Raw genomic sequence first — 14,156 nt, forward strand, 5'->3', positions numbered from 1 at the left:
GAGTGTCATGTTATTTGGACGCTCATCTGCAGGACTGCATCCACTAAGTTAAACATTAAAGAGAGAAATATTTAAAATAATTTGAAATAAGCTGCAAGATTCTGCCAACTGTTGGCCTCCGTGTACTCATGTCTCAAGTGAGCTGGAGCCAAGAGCTGGGAATCTTCTTTTCCTGCAATCTCGGTCGGTCTCGGTACACACATCTTGTTATGTTGAATGTCATTCTAAACAAAGTTGAGTGTGATTTAAACAAAGGATTCCATACGAAATCATCCCTAAATACAAATCAATGATTTTTTTTTTTTTTTTTTTTTTCATTTCTTGCTCAACCCAAAAAACAGCAGTACAATCCTGTGCTGGAAAAACAACTGGCTGTACTGAGCTGGTATCCAAGTGGCTTGCAACTCTGGTCACCATTAACATAGCATCTGTACCAATGAGGTGAGGGAGAAACTGGCTAACAAACGGCAACAAGCGTATCACTAGCAGCCGAGGTGGCAAGCCAGGCCTCAGGGGAAACTGAAATTGCATGCGATTTATGACTGTGAGACATGAATTTGAGGGTTACACCTGCCAACAGCCATACACTGGGAAAAAAGCTTGGTCTCTACACACTGTTCACACCACATACCCTTCCACACACTGTTCATTGTCCCCAAAGGGCCAGCTTTCTGTCCAGAGGCAATTCAAAGCCAGCTAAAGTTTTGGGACCTGCGTTAGGATTTGATAGTTTTAGGAACAGCTTCAACCTCCAAGGAAATTGGAGTTGTTCATGAAGCAGCAGCAAAATTTCACACTGAGCTGTTCAATTCATAAAAAGTGAAGGGACTATCTCCTAAATAAGTCAATGGCAAAGGTAATCTCGACTAAGTGAACTTTTGCTTTACTAACTCACTTTGTGACACCCTTCCAATGCTACTCCATGGCTCCACCATACCCAGTGCATCCTCCCTTCATTGTCCTCAACCTCCCAGTCTTCCCAAGAATCCGTTCAGGACTCCAGTCCCTCTATAAAACATACTCACTGATGCTCACAGCAGCTGAGTTTGCAGCTCGTAGGCTGGCTGCTCTTAGCAGCTGAGTTGTAGGCTTCTCAAGAGTTAATGTTTGTTCCTAAATATGTCAGTTGTACTTGGTACTGGGAAGACGGAATAATTAAATATGCCAAAATGTTAAGAAACATGAGGGCAAAAATTGTCCTTATGAAAAACTAAACGCTGCGGAGAGACTTGACAAAGGAGAGTTCTAATCGATTTAGGCGAAGACAAAATTACTGTAAAAGATTGCAAGGGAAATGGGAAAAATGTGGAAGTCTTCTGTAACCAGATTGCTTCGCAAGGGACCTTTAAATTCTCCATCTATTTTAAAGAAATCCAACATGGACATTCTAGACGAGGCATTATGGGTGCGGTCGGTGGAAGAAAGAAGATGGGGAACGCCAATCTGTGAACCCAAATTCAAAGGAAAGGTTTTGGACCTACATCAAAAGACTAGCTGCTCGGAAAGTTTTCTTGCGAGCGACAAAGGCTGGAAAAAGCGCCGTGGTCGCCACCTACCGAGGAGGAGGGGGAGGGGGAGGATGGCCGGCGGGCCCCGAATCTCCGGTGGGGAGAAACATCACAAAATCACTCGATTTTGTTCTTTACATAAACATCTAAAATCTCTGGGCTCGAGTTTTTTGAACTTCTAACTTGGGTGAACAGTAACGTCTCACCATTTTCGAAATTCACGAGCTAGTGAAAGTTGAGATGCAAAAAATTATCGGGGGGAGGGGCTTGAGTGAAATTGCCTAGCGGTTGACAGAACAAAACGGGCTGCAAACCACGTTTTCTGCTCCCCTCCATGGCTTTTCCACTTTAACTTTATAAATGTTGAGTGAAAGTGAGCAAAGCCTGGGGGTTGGAGGGTGAATAAAAACAGAAGGGTGCCTTTCCCTCGCCCGTGCAAAGTTGGGGCAATACTCTCTTTTGGCCGATTTTGAGGCAAGCTTTCAAAACTAACAGGAGTTCTTTGTGTTCCGGAGGGTGGTGCAGGGCGGAGGAGGTCCCTTGGCGGAGCATGGAAGGCGGCAGGCCGTCCTGGGACTCTCCGGCCTTTGCAGTGGTCCGGCCTCTCAATTTGCAAGGAATCTCGGGTGCAAGAGTGAGTGCGAGCCTTGGACCGTGGCTGAGGCCAGCTGCAGAGCGGCAGGGAGCAGGCTGGAACTCTCCTGGCCTGGATTTTCATCCCTGCGCCCCGGCTCCCCTCCCCCACCCGAGCAGCAGCGCAGGCCCCAGGTGCAGCCATGTTCCTCGCTCCCACCACCCGCGCCTCCATTGACAGTCCTTGCCCGAGAGGGCCGGGCGCCGCGCTCGCCGCGTCTCCGGGCTCTGGGCTTGTTGGCGCGAGGCTTCCTGGGAGTCGTAGTCCACTGCCCCCGCCGTCGCGTTGGTGGGGACGAATCAGAGACTACAACTCCCGCTGGGCGGTGTTGCGGGTGCGCACGCGCAGCGCGCCTTCGAGGAACAAAAAAAAAAAAAAAAAAAAAGAGGAGGAGGGTGAGAGAGAAGCTCGGAGAGCAGAGGAAAGGGGCCGCCGATCGCCCCCCCGCTTTCCCGCACGCGCTCTCTAGCCGTGGCTGCCCGCCTGCCGCGGTTACCCCGGCCTATCCCTCGGTCCCCTGTGAGCGGATCTAGGCGCTGAGCGAGGCCCTGCCGGGGCGGCCATGCGGCGGTGACAGGAGCTCGGCCGAGACGCTCGGGCCCCTCGCCCTCTCACCTCCTGCCCGCTCGCCAGCCAGCCTCAGCCCGAGGGTGCTCCGCCGCAGCCGCAGTTCGCGCGCGGCCCACACTCGCTTCCCTTCAGCACCCCCGGCCCCGGCGCTGCCTGGAGGCGGCTGCACTCGGGTGAGTCCCTGTCGCCTCATCTCCGGTCCCCCGCCCCGGTTGCCATCGCGAGCACGGTCTTTATTTGAGACTCGCTCCCTCCGGGGCCTGCACTGACGGGTCCGGGGACCGTCGGCGGCCGTGTTGGGGGCCACAGGTCCCCCCCATCCCGGCCCGGCGGCGTTGGGGGTGGGGCAGGAGCAGACGCGGTCGCGGGGGACGACAGTTGCACGCGCGCGCCTGGGTGCGTGGGGGAGGGGCGCGCGCGCCGGCGCGGCGTGGGGGGGCCCCTCACGCGTGAGGCCCGCGCGCGAGCGAGCCTGCGGGCTGCGCATGCCCGGCCGCTGATTGGCCGGCTCCGGCGATGCGGGTGCGCGCGCGGTGCCAGGCCCGAGCCTTGGGGTCGCGCTCGGCCTGGTGTCTCCGGGGCTCGTGCGCCCGGGCAGCAGACGCGCCGGATTGGCCGGCGGGCGGCGGGGGCGGTGCCGCGCTGCCTGGTAACTGCGGGCCGGCGGGCGGGCCCCGGAGCACCGCCCCTCCTCGCCGCTGCCCCTGCCCGCCCCTACCCGCGCCCAGGTGGAGCCCGGAGTGGGCTTTGTCCCCGGCCCGGCCGGCGCGCCTGCCCCGCGGGGACTGCTCTTTTGGGGAAATAAACACAATGACCGGAAGGAAAACCTCAGCCTGCAGGCTGTGAAAATAAGTCGTCTGGATTCTACCAGCACCCGGTCGGGGGTTCAGGGAAGAAGACGTAAAACTGCCCTCTTTCCCCGCTACTTGTGCTTATCCAAGTTTTGCCTTTTAATAGCGAGTTTCTTTTTTTGTGTTTAATGTTACGGTTTTGCGCTCATTTGCGTCTGAGAATGTTCAGATGTTGGGTCCTGTTGGTGTGGTGCTCACTCCTCGGAATGCGGGGCTCCGGTCAGACTTCTCACCTTCCTGCATTCAACTTTGCTGCAAACAATGGCTTGATGGTCCACTGCATAAAAGTGGTCTTCAGGAGTTCAGGAAACAAAAGGGGAAGTTTGCAAATGAGAATGCCGTAGAGTGCCCTGAGGAGGCCGGGTGTTCCCCCCGCACTCCTCCCCGCTAAGCTCTAGGATTTGGGATATCCGATTTTATTTCCTACTGCATATTTTTGCTTTGTCCGTTTTCCAGCCACTCTAGTCTACTGCCTTGCGCTTCAGTTTCTCCCGCTTCTTGGGATCTTGGCTCACACCTGTAGGCTGGAATGACTTTTTCTTCGCTTGAGGCTGTGTAACTCTTTTGCTCACATGCAGTTACTTTAAAGCCATATCTTTTAACGTTGGGTCAGAATTTGTTGCTTCTTCATACAGTCAACTTGTTTGCCCCTCGTAGGCTGGCGTCTTTATTTCCTCTTGGAGTGTGTTTGGTTATGCTTTGGATACACGTGTCTGACCTAGACACTAGGTATTAAACTCCTGGAGCGGGTAGGGATTAAGCCTTTTCCGTCTTTGTCTTTCTCCCCCTTCCAGTCTACAGCCGTCAAAGTGCTTTGTTTATATTAGTAGCGACAGCTAACGCTTGAATGTTTATATGCCTGGCATCGATCTTAAGCACTTAAGGTATGTTTTTCTTATTTAATATTCATAACCACCCCGTTCCTATAGATGAGGAACAAGACTAGAGAAGCTGTGTAATTACCTCTTGGTTACCCAGCAAGTAAACCTTGAATCGAAGATTTGAACCTAGGCAGTATGACTCTTCACCCCTAAGCCAGTGGTTCTGAAAACCCAAGCAAGCATCATCCCCCCCTGGAGGGCTTGTTAAAACACAATAGCTGGGTCCCACCCCAGGCATTCTGATTCTGCAGGTCTGGGGTGGGGCCGGAAAATTTGCGTTTCTAACGAGTTGCCAGGTGCTGCCGCCGCTCCCTGGACAGATGCTTTGAGAGCTGTTCAACTACCGGAGGAAGTTAAGTACTGAGGGAAGTTTATTCTAGATGCTTGCTCTTCATTACTTTAAAATGAGATCTTAAAGAACCAAAAGTAATTCGTACTGCTTACTGTAGATTGCTTGGAAAACTGAGAGTTAAGAATTTTTCTTAGTGTTGGTTACAAAATTAAACAGGTCTCCAGTTTAAAAAGGAGCCATGGATTTGAGTACAGAATACAATTAGAAATCTAATCTTGGCTTTTCCCCCCTCTCATTCATTTATTTTTTCATGGCACAGGCATTTATGTCTTTCAAGTGATGCCTAAAGCATCCTATCCCCACCAGAGTCTAAAGATAGGGCCTGAGCTTGGAACTGAGGTAGGCTGGGCCAGGCCGGGGCGGGCAGAGCAGCTGGGGCTCCTTAACTCCACCCTCCTGCTGGTTCCATGCACCAAGGATTTGGCTAACTTTTAAGAAAATGGCTACGAAGACTTTGTCATTAAAATGTAGGCTTTCGGCTTCTTTTTCTTGGGGCACAAGTCTTGGTGAGAATGATTTTTAGTTTTTTTGGTATAATGGATTTCTGTCTGAGGAAAGTGAGTAAGCTCAAATCAGGTAGGAGTGGGATTAGCTTATGGTAATCTATCATTTTAAAATTTTTATTTATTTATTTTTTGGCTGCGTTGGGTCTTCGTTGTGGTATGCAGCTTCTCATTGCGGTGGCTTCTCTTGTGGGGCATGGGCTCTAGGTGCGCGAGCTTCAGTAGTTGCAGTAGGCGGGCTCTAGGGCGCGCGTGGTTTCAGTCGTCGTGGCACGCGGACTTAGTTGTTCCGCGACATGTGATCCTGGACCAGGGATCAAACCCGTGTCCCCTGCATTGGCAGGTGGATTCTTAACCCCTGCGCTACCAGGGAAGTCTCTCATATCATTTTTTTGATGATCCATAGATCAGTGGTGTGTTCCAAAACGTAAAAAAGACAAGGTCCCTGCTCCAGGTTGTTATTATCTAAAGGAGCAGTAAATAAAACACTTAAGCTTTTCTGTTATTACTGGTGTGTAGCTATTTGCATTGCATTCTACCTAATTCAGTTCTACCATTGTTTCTTTCTTCATTGAAAACATGAATTTTTAAAATATTGCAATCCTCTTCATATAACTGCTGTGGTATAATTAACATGAATTTGTCTTAATCACTGGCTTAAACAGATGCTGATAAGTAATTTTTATGTATGTCTAAGGGAAAGCATTTTTTGAAGAGTTGTTTGAGAAGTAATACCCTTTGAGCCTGGTATTTCACCTTTCCCGAAATGCATTAGAGGTAATCTACCTGAAAGATAAATACCATGAATTTTATTAATAGCAGTTTACCAAAGGTCATTGGTACCATTTTTCTTCAAAAGTTGTCTACATTTATTTGGGTTAAGCTTATTCATTGTTACTAACTGAAAGAAAGTAGGAAATGCAATTAATCAGTTGTTCATTATAATTGTAGAGTTGAGTTTCCTTGTAATCAGTGGGCTTTAAATGGCAGCATAGCAATATGAAGAATAAAATTTGGTTAAACAAAGTGTAACTGAGGCTACCTGCCTCGGAGAGTAAAATTAAGAATTAGTATTTTAGAGGATGTATTAAAAATAAATTATGGGAAAATTACAGAAAAAAATCACGTGGATAGATCAGAAGCGCTGAAGGTATTATCTTAATATTCTTCATTTTCCATTCTTTCCTCTTTCTTCATTTACCATTTACCCTCTTTCTTGTCTTTCCTTTACTGGAATGCTCAACGATGCAGTTTCCCTGTTTTTTCTTTTTTCCTCTTTGTTTCTACAATCCTTGTCTTCATATCCCATGCCTGTCTCTGGCACTACTCCTTTGCTTTAAACACTTTGACCTAGTGGGAAAGTAAGAAAGTTCCATGTAACCAGGGACTGTCAGAGTTGATGGCGGATTGACTCATGTTCCTTGGTTTAACTTGATGAAAAATTATAGAGGATTTTAAAAGAATTAGTTTATTTAAAAAGTAACTTGAGGCAAAATGAATCTATAATAGAGAGGGAGTATGGCTTAGTGGGTATAGACCTAGGTTCTTTTTTTTTAATATTTATTTATTTGGTTGCGCTGGGTTTTAGTTGCGGTAGGCGGACCCCTCAGTTGTCGCTCACTGGCTCCTTAGTTGCGGCACGCGTGTGGGATCTAGTTCCCTGACCAGGGGTTGAACCCGGACCCCTGCATTGGGAGCGTGGATTCTTATCCACTGCGCCACCAGAGAAGTCCCTTTATAGTGATTTTTTTTAAATTGTGGTAGGGACTTCCCTGGTAGTCCAGTGGTTAACACTCCGTGCTTCCACTGCAGGGGCCGTGCACGCCATGTGGCACGGTCAAAAAAAAAAAAAGTAGCAAAAAATTGGTAAAATATACATAACACAAAACTTAACACACGGTGTTAAGTGCACAGTTTGTACAATCACATTGTTGAGCAGCCATCCCACCATCCATCTCCAGGACTTCTTCATATTCCTAAACTGAAATTGCCCGTTAAAGAGTAATTCCCATTCCCTCTTCTCTCCAGCCCCTGGCACCTGCTGTGAGGCATGTGGGATCTTAGTTCCCTGACCAGGGATGGAACTGGTGCCCCTTACACTGCAAGCGTGAAGTCTTAACCACTGGTCCACCAGGGAAGTCCCAAATTTGACTGTTTTAGGTACCTCATGTAAGTGGAATTATTTGGACAGTATTTGTCCTTTTGTGATTGGTTTATTTCATTTAGCGTAATGTCCTCACGGTTCATCCACGTTTTAGGATGTGTCAGAATTTCCATCCTTTTTGATTGTTATAGTGATTTTTAAAGTTTTTGTTTTTATAGTATGGCAAAGGAGGTAATTTTTTTAAAGTACTGTATATGACTATATCATGGTATAATTATAGAAGTGGAGAGTAATGAAGAGTTTGATCCTATTTAGGGTATTTGGTTAAAATCAGCCCTGGATAGACTGAGCCTGTGAAGATTTCTGATTGTATAGGTCCCACACTTTTGAAAGTTGATGTGTGTTTTGATTACATTTGCATACACTGTCTCTAGAGACCATAGTATTTTTTATTATATGTTAAAAATTATTTTCTGATTATGTATTTTTGTTGTGTTGATTGCTCTGTAAAGCTTTTAGAGTACTTTTTCTTAGGGTATGTTGTAAAACAGTGGGGTAGTCACTTTACCCAACTAGATACTCACTTCATAATTTTTTTCTTTATTTGTAGTCTTACCTATAGGAAAATCAGTTTTCTTTATAATAACAAAATGAGTGTTTGAACTATTGTTCACTATTCATTGTCTATGTTTTAAGCTTTGGAAAAGAAGAGATCCCTTACCACATTTGGAACAGTACTCATTTATCTACTTACCCAACATATTGAAGGCCTTCTGGGTGGGTTAGGTATTGTGTGATGCCCTCAGAACACAACCCCCAGAACTCAGTCTATTTCTAGGAGAATGCTGGTATGGGCAAATTCTGTTGTTTGTTGAGAGCTTCACAATAAAGACTCCTTAGTTCAGTTTGTATATTCAGTCTAGTTTACTTTTTTTGGTATTTAGCGCAAGGTGACTTTTAAACTTAAATTGTAAAGCAATCTTTGAGGAGTAGGTTTGATACAAGCAAATTTTCATGCTTGTTGGATGTATGCTTTAAAAGGTGCACATACTATATTTCAAAGCAGTGATTTGTTGTTTATCTTAAATTTAGACAATATTATAGGTCAATTATATCTCAAAAATAGCTGGGAAAAAAATAAATGGTTAAAAAAAAGCAGTGATTTATTTTGACAACGTATTATTTTTCCTGCCCCATCAGAAAATAGGTTATTTTATTTAGCAGTATTAATTAAAGCAGTTAGTTGGGAAATTTTCATTTGTCAGGCTTGGATTTGGAGAGTTTATTGGTGGATAAATAGGTATTACATATATGTGTATTTTAAAAATAACTAAAATTTTTTTTAATTTACTTTATTTAAATTTTTGGCTGCGTCAGGTCTTTGTTGCTGTGCGTGGGATTTCTCTAGTTGCGGCGAGTGGGGGCTACTCTTTGTGGCGGAGCACAGGCTCTAGGCGCGCAGGCTTCAGTAGTTGTGGCACATGGGCTCGGTAGTTGTGGCCTGCAGGCTCTAGAGCACAAGCTCAGTAGTTGTGGCGCACGGGCTTAGTTGCTCCGTGGCATGTGGGATCTTCCTGGACCAGGGATCGAGCCCATGTCCCCTGTGCTGGCAGGTGGATTCTTAACCACTCTGCCACCAGGGAAATCCCTAATTAAATTTAAAGTTAAGTGCTGGGACTTCCCTGGTGGTTCAGTGGCTAAGACTCCACGCTCCCAGTGCAGGGGGCCCAGGTTCAATCCCTGGTCAGGGAATTAGATCCCACATGCTGCAACTGAGAGTTTGCATACTGCAACTAAAAATCCTGCATGCTGCAACGAAGATCCCGTGTGCCTCAACTAAGACCCGACGCAGCCAAATAAATAAATAAATATTAAAAAAAAAGAAAATTAAATGCTTACTCAATTTATTGAATGCTTGTGTTAAGCGCTGTGCCAGGAACTTAATAGCTTCTCATACCAACCTTGTGAGGTAAGTACACATATTATTGTCATTTTCCGGATTAGTATATTTGGGATTAAAGAATCCCACAGTCAGCCATATCTAATATTGGAGCTAGGACTTGAATTCAGAATTTGGCATGATTCCAAAGCTGCCATTCATAATAGCTTTGCTCTGTTGCCTGCTTTCTGTAAACAATACATTAAAAAGATAAAGATGGAACTTTTAGGTCACAGTTACTTGATTTTCATTTCCTCTTCCAATTCATACAAAGTTAGAAGAAGAACAAGTGAGCCAGCTTATCAACTACCAAATGCTTTTTAAATTTGAAGTAAGGACAAAGGGGCACATTCTTTGTGTATTGGCAGAGAAAGCTGCTACTTTTTAAAAATCTGCAGTATCAATTTAAAAGTATAACTTACACATTTGTGAAAAATTTCAAACTAGTGCCAAGAAAAGTTGTGGGTCTTCCTGAATAGTTGATAAGGTGTTTGTTTGTTTGTTTGTTTCAGAGACAGTGTTTTGGTTACTGTGACACTCAGTATTGAACTTCTTTGATCCACCTTTGGGCAGATTCTCTTTCCATGCTTTCATTTTTAAAATTTTATCATTCTTCCCTTCACCTGGCTTTTTAAAAAAAGATAAAATTTAGCTATTTTTGTTAGCTATCTAAACAGTATTTTGGAAATGGGGTGGAGAGGGTATAAAGTTTTAAGTATAAAAATAAACACACTTGGAGATCATTTCAAATCTTAACCTTTCAAATGTATTTTGTTTCTTCTCGAGAGATCACTTGGTGTTTACTGATAAAATTACCAGCTTTATTTCAGCAGAAAGAAAAATTTCAGTAGCTTAAAATGTAAGCATAGCCTGCTATGAAAACTTAAAAGCCTTGACTTTTAAAAATCAATCTTGATCAAAGGTTTGTTTTAGGGATTTCTAATTTTCTTTCTAAATGGTCTCTTTGGCTCTATTTCTCTTGTTTGCTGAGGTGTATATGTTAAATATATGTGTTACCATATTAATATAAATTGTGATACTTTGTATTCTTTTATTAAATGTTTGTAAAATGGAACCTCTGACGAAACACCAACCTAATTTATTCCCTTTGAAAATACCTATTAAGCCTGTAGAGATAAACTCTTAGAGATGCGTATTAAAATATTCCTCTGTGTTAATAGGCAAAGGAATAAGGAAATTCTGGGAGTTACAGGTTCTAGTGTAGTCTCTGGCAAACTGATCTTATCCAAAATGTTCTGTCCACTTCTGGGACATTGCCTAGACAAACTAGAGACTATCTTGAGAATGGTGCCGCTGAGGAATATTTTGGAAATCATGTTACAGGTAAAGCACAGGACAAACTGGGGATGCTTGGTTTGGAGAAGAGAATTAAGGAGCACGATGCATTGAAAAGGCTCTTTTGTAGAAGAAGGCTCTTTTAGGAGACAGCAGTGGCTGAGACAGATTTGTTTGTTTGTTTTTAATATTTATTTATTTGGTTGCACTGGGGCTTAGTTGCTTCAGGTGGGCTCCTTAGGTGCGACATGCAGGCTTCTTAGTTGTGGCATGCGAACTCTTGGTTTCGGCATGCATGTGGGATCTGTTTCCCTGACCAGGGATCGAACCCAGCCCCCTGCACTGGGAGCGTGGAGGCTTAACCACTGTGCCACCAGGGAAGTCCCTTGAATTTTCTTCTTTATCTAAGATTGTAAATTTTAAGATTGAAATGGAGAAATGTTTGTTGCAAATAACAAAATAATAACACAAAAAAGAAATAAGACATAAATGGAATAAAAGAAACAAGATCAGTGTTATGGGTCCCCCCCCCCACCTCCCACGGACTGAAGTCTGACCTGAACCTTAATTTGAAGCAGAAACACGTTGAAAATTTAGAATATTTTAGAAATCAACATAATCAGAAATATTGAGAATCTCAATTTTTTGTTAGAGTGATGATGGCCTGTGTGAAAGTGTTTTAATTTATTTTATTTATCTATTTTTGGCTCCCTTGGGTCTTCGTTGCTGCACGTGGGCTTTCTCTAGTTGTGGCGAGCCAGGGCTACTCTTCATTGTGGTGCATGGGCTTCTCCTTGCGGTGCCTTCTCGTTGCGGAGCACGGGCTCTAGGTGTGTGGGCTTCAGTAGTTGTGGCATGTGGGCTCAGTAGTTGTGGCTTGGGGGCTCTAGAGCGCAGGCCCTGTAGTTGTGGCGCATGGGCTTAGTTGCTCTGCAGCATGTGGGATCTTCCCGGACCAGGGCTGGAACCTGTGCCCCCCCTGCATTGGCAGGCGGATTCTTAACAACTGCGCCACCAGGAAGGTCCCTGAAAGTATTTTAGAGTTCTCTTTGACTCACTGTAAAATTTCTTTTTATTGTTTTGCTGTTCATCATTAACGGCAAGGATCAATAAATTAAAAGCAAAAGTGTGGTCAAATAAAAACACTTACATGAAGTTAATTATGGGCTTATTTTGAGGTAGAATGGATCAGTGCGGTAAGGACACAGATACACCTAATCCCTGAAATGGATCTCCAATAAGAAACACAAGAAGATTTTAAAGAATGGCTGGAGTCTGTTTTCAGAGACATAAAAGAAGGCATTGCTTCTATTAAACTGTAGCTGACAGGATAAAAGATAAAAAGATGAAACAGCAACAGGCCAATTAAGTTCAGCTTTGAACTTAAAGGAGAATTAAAATCAAATCAGGGAGACAAAAGATGAAGTCAAAAAAAAGTTCAGAATTGAAGAATTAAGGAAATTGAAAAAATGGGAAAGAAAATGGAACGGACTCTGGTAGCTATTATTTTTGTGTACTGGCACACTTTATCAACCCTTTTCTCCTGATAACAGTGTCCTGCTTTGCCTTTTAACTGCTTACCTTCCTATTCCACGTGGTTCTGGCTAGACTGCCAATAACAGTGTATCCCAGGTAATCTTGTAATGACTAGCCACGTGGGCTTGGGATAGGCCCGTGACACAAATCCCCAGAATTTTTGTGCAAAAAATAGCAGGAAGATATGATAGTACGCTGCCTCTAGGATCACAGTATAGGTGTGTGGTAAGCATAAAGATGCGTGTGGCCATCATTGTCTTAGGAAAGAAACCTATCTGCTCGAGAAGTGAGGCCTGCAGGGAGGGAATAGAGAGAACTCTAATGATTATCTCTTGTGTTCCTTGATCTAGCTGTGTATAGAATGAGTGCAGTGTTTAGGCTGAATAGTTAAATAAAACAATAAAAATTCCTTTGTTCACTTGTGGTGGTTTGAATTGGGTATTTGTAACCTTGTAGTGTAAGATAGTTCTGGCTAATTCATAAATTGTTCTTGAAAATAGAAGACTATTATAAGTCAGTTGTGGTTCCCAGAGTTGGTGGGACTAATAAGAATGTTCTAGAATTATAAAACAAAACTTTTGTAAAAATACCAAAAAGTTGATAAGATAGGAATTTTGAAGAGCTATTATGAGAAGCTAATATTAAAAGGAAAATGGGGGAGTTCCTTGGCGGTCCTGTGGTTAGGACGCCTCACTTTTCTGCTGTAGGGGGCATGGCTTTGACCAGGAACTAAGATCCTGCAAGTTCTGTGGCGCAGGCAAAATTAAAAAAAAAAAAAAAAGGAAAATGGGAACTAATGGTAGAAGTGGGAATCTCTTTTGCCCTAAGGGCATCTGCCAATTTCACCATATGAACTTGAGTTTTGAAAACCGTGTGAGATGAGAGGCTGAAATCAAAACCCAGAATCTGCACAAAATTCAGGGGACAGATAGACCCTTCCCCTCAATAAGTTGAGACCTCAAATTGGTTAAGGCTGATTAAGAAATAAGCCAGCTTGCATCCCTATTTGTGGTCTGGGTTACCATCTCTGGGTGATTCGAGGAACCTAAAGCTTTGGATTATGGTGATCCCAGGCAGGTATTGTTCCCAGATAATAGGTCTCATATTTAAAACAGTGTTTTGATGTAAAATGACCAGCATACAGTAAAAGACAATCAGGCATACATGGGAACGAGAACCATGAGTTTGAGCTAGAACTATGAGAAACATCAGAAATACACCTGCAAAGACTTGAGATTTTTGAATTATCATAGACTGTAAAACAACTACCCGTACTATGTTTAAAGAAATACGTCAAGCTTGAAAATCTTTAGGGAGTAGGAAACTTTAAACGTGACATGGCAACAAATAGAAATTGTATAAATGAAAATTATAAACAAAATAAAAAACCTGGTGGGTGGTTTTAACCACAGAATAAGTATAAGTGAAGAAGGAATTAGTGAAATGGAAGATAAGTCAGAAGAAAGATAAGTCAGGGAGGAAAAATGAGAAAAATTCAGAAGAGTGTAAGAGATTTAAGGATTAGCGTACATTTAGTCTGCGTCTCTGTGTAGGATAGGAGGTAGACAATGGGACAGAGACAATACCTGAAGAGATAATAACTGAGAATTTGCCACTACTGAAAGATGACAGTCCTTAGCCCAGTGAATGGTAAATGTACTGAATAAAAGGAAATGTGCACTACACACACACTACGGAGTGAAACTGTAGAAAACCAGACAAAGAAAACATCTTAAAAACAGCAGGGATGAGGATTGGGATTACCTTCAAAAGAGATTCTAGATGATTTCTGACTAGCAACAGTGGAAGCCGAAAGATAATGAAATAACCTCAGTGTGCTGACAGGAAGTATTTGTCAACCCAGATTCTTATCCTAGTTGAAAGAATAAAGAATTTTTAGCAAACAGTAAGTTTGCCATTAGAAAGAAACTAAAGGATTAACTTTAGGCAGAAGGAAAATCTGAGATGCAAGAAAGAATGAG

General features: G+C 43.6%; 1 protein-coding gene across 1 annotated transcript in view; it reads left to right on the plus strand.

The window, feature by feature from the left end:
• Positions 1-2,543: 2,543 nt before the first annotated feature.
• GTF2I (general transcription factor IIi) overlaps positions 2,544-14,156 on the plus strand; it is a 96,538-nt gene continuing 84,925 nt past the window's right edge. Inside the window, exon 1 of the mRNA XM_065892042.1 lies at positions 2,544-2,885. The gene's annotated coding sequence lies outside the window, so the exon portion shown is untranslated. The remainder of the gene's footprint in view (positions 2,886-14,156) is intronic.

The sequence above is a fragment of the Phocoena phocoena genome, chromosome 15 (genome assembly GCF_963924675.1).
Source record: "Phocoena phocoena chromosome 15, mPhoPho1.1, whole genome shotgun sequence".
In the NCBI taxonomy this organism is placed as follows: domain Eukaryota; kingdom Metazoa; phylum Chordata; class Mammalia; order Artiodactyla; family Phocoenidae; genus Phocoena; species Phocoena phocoena.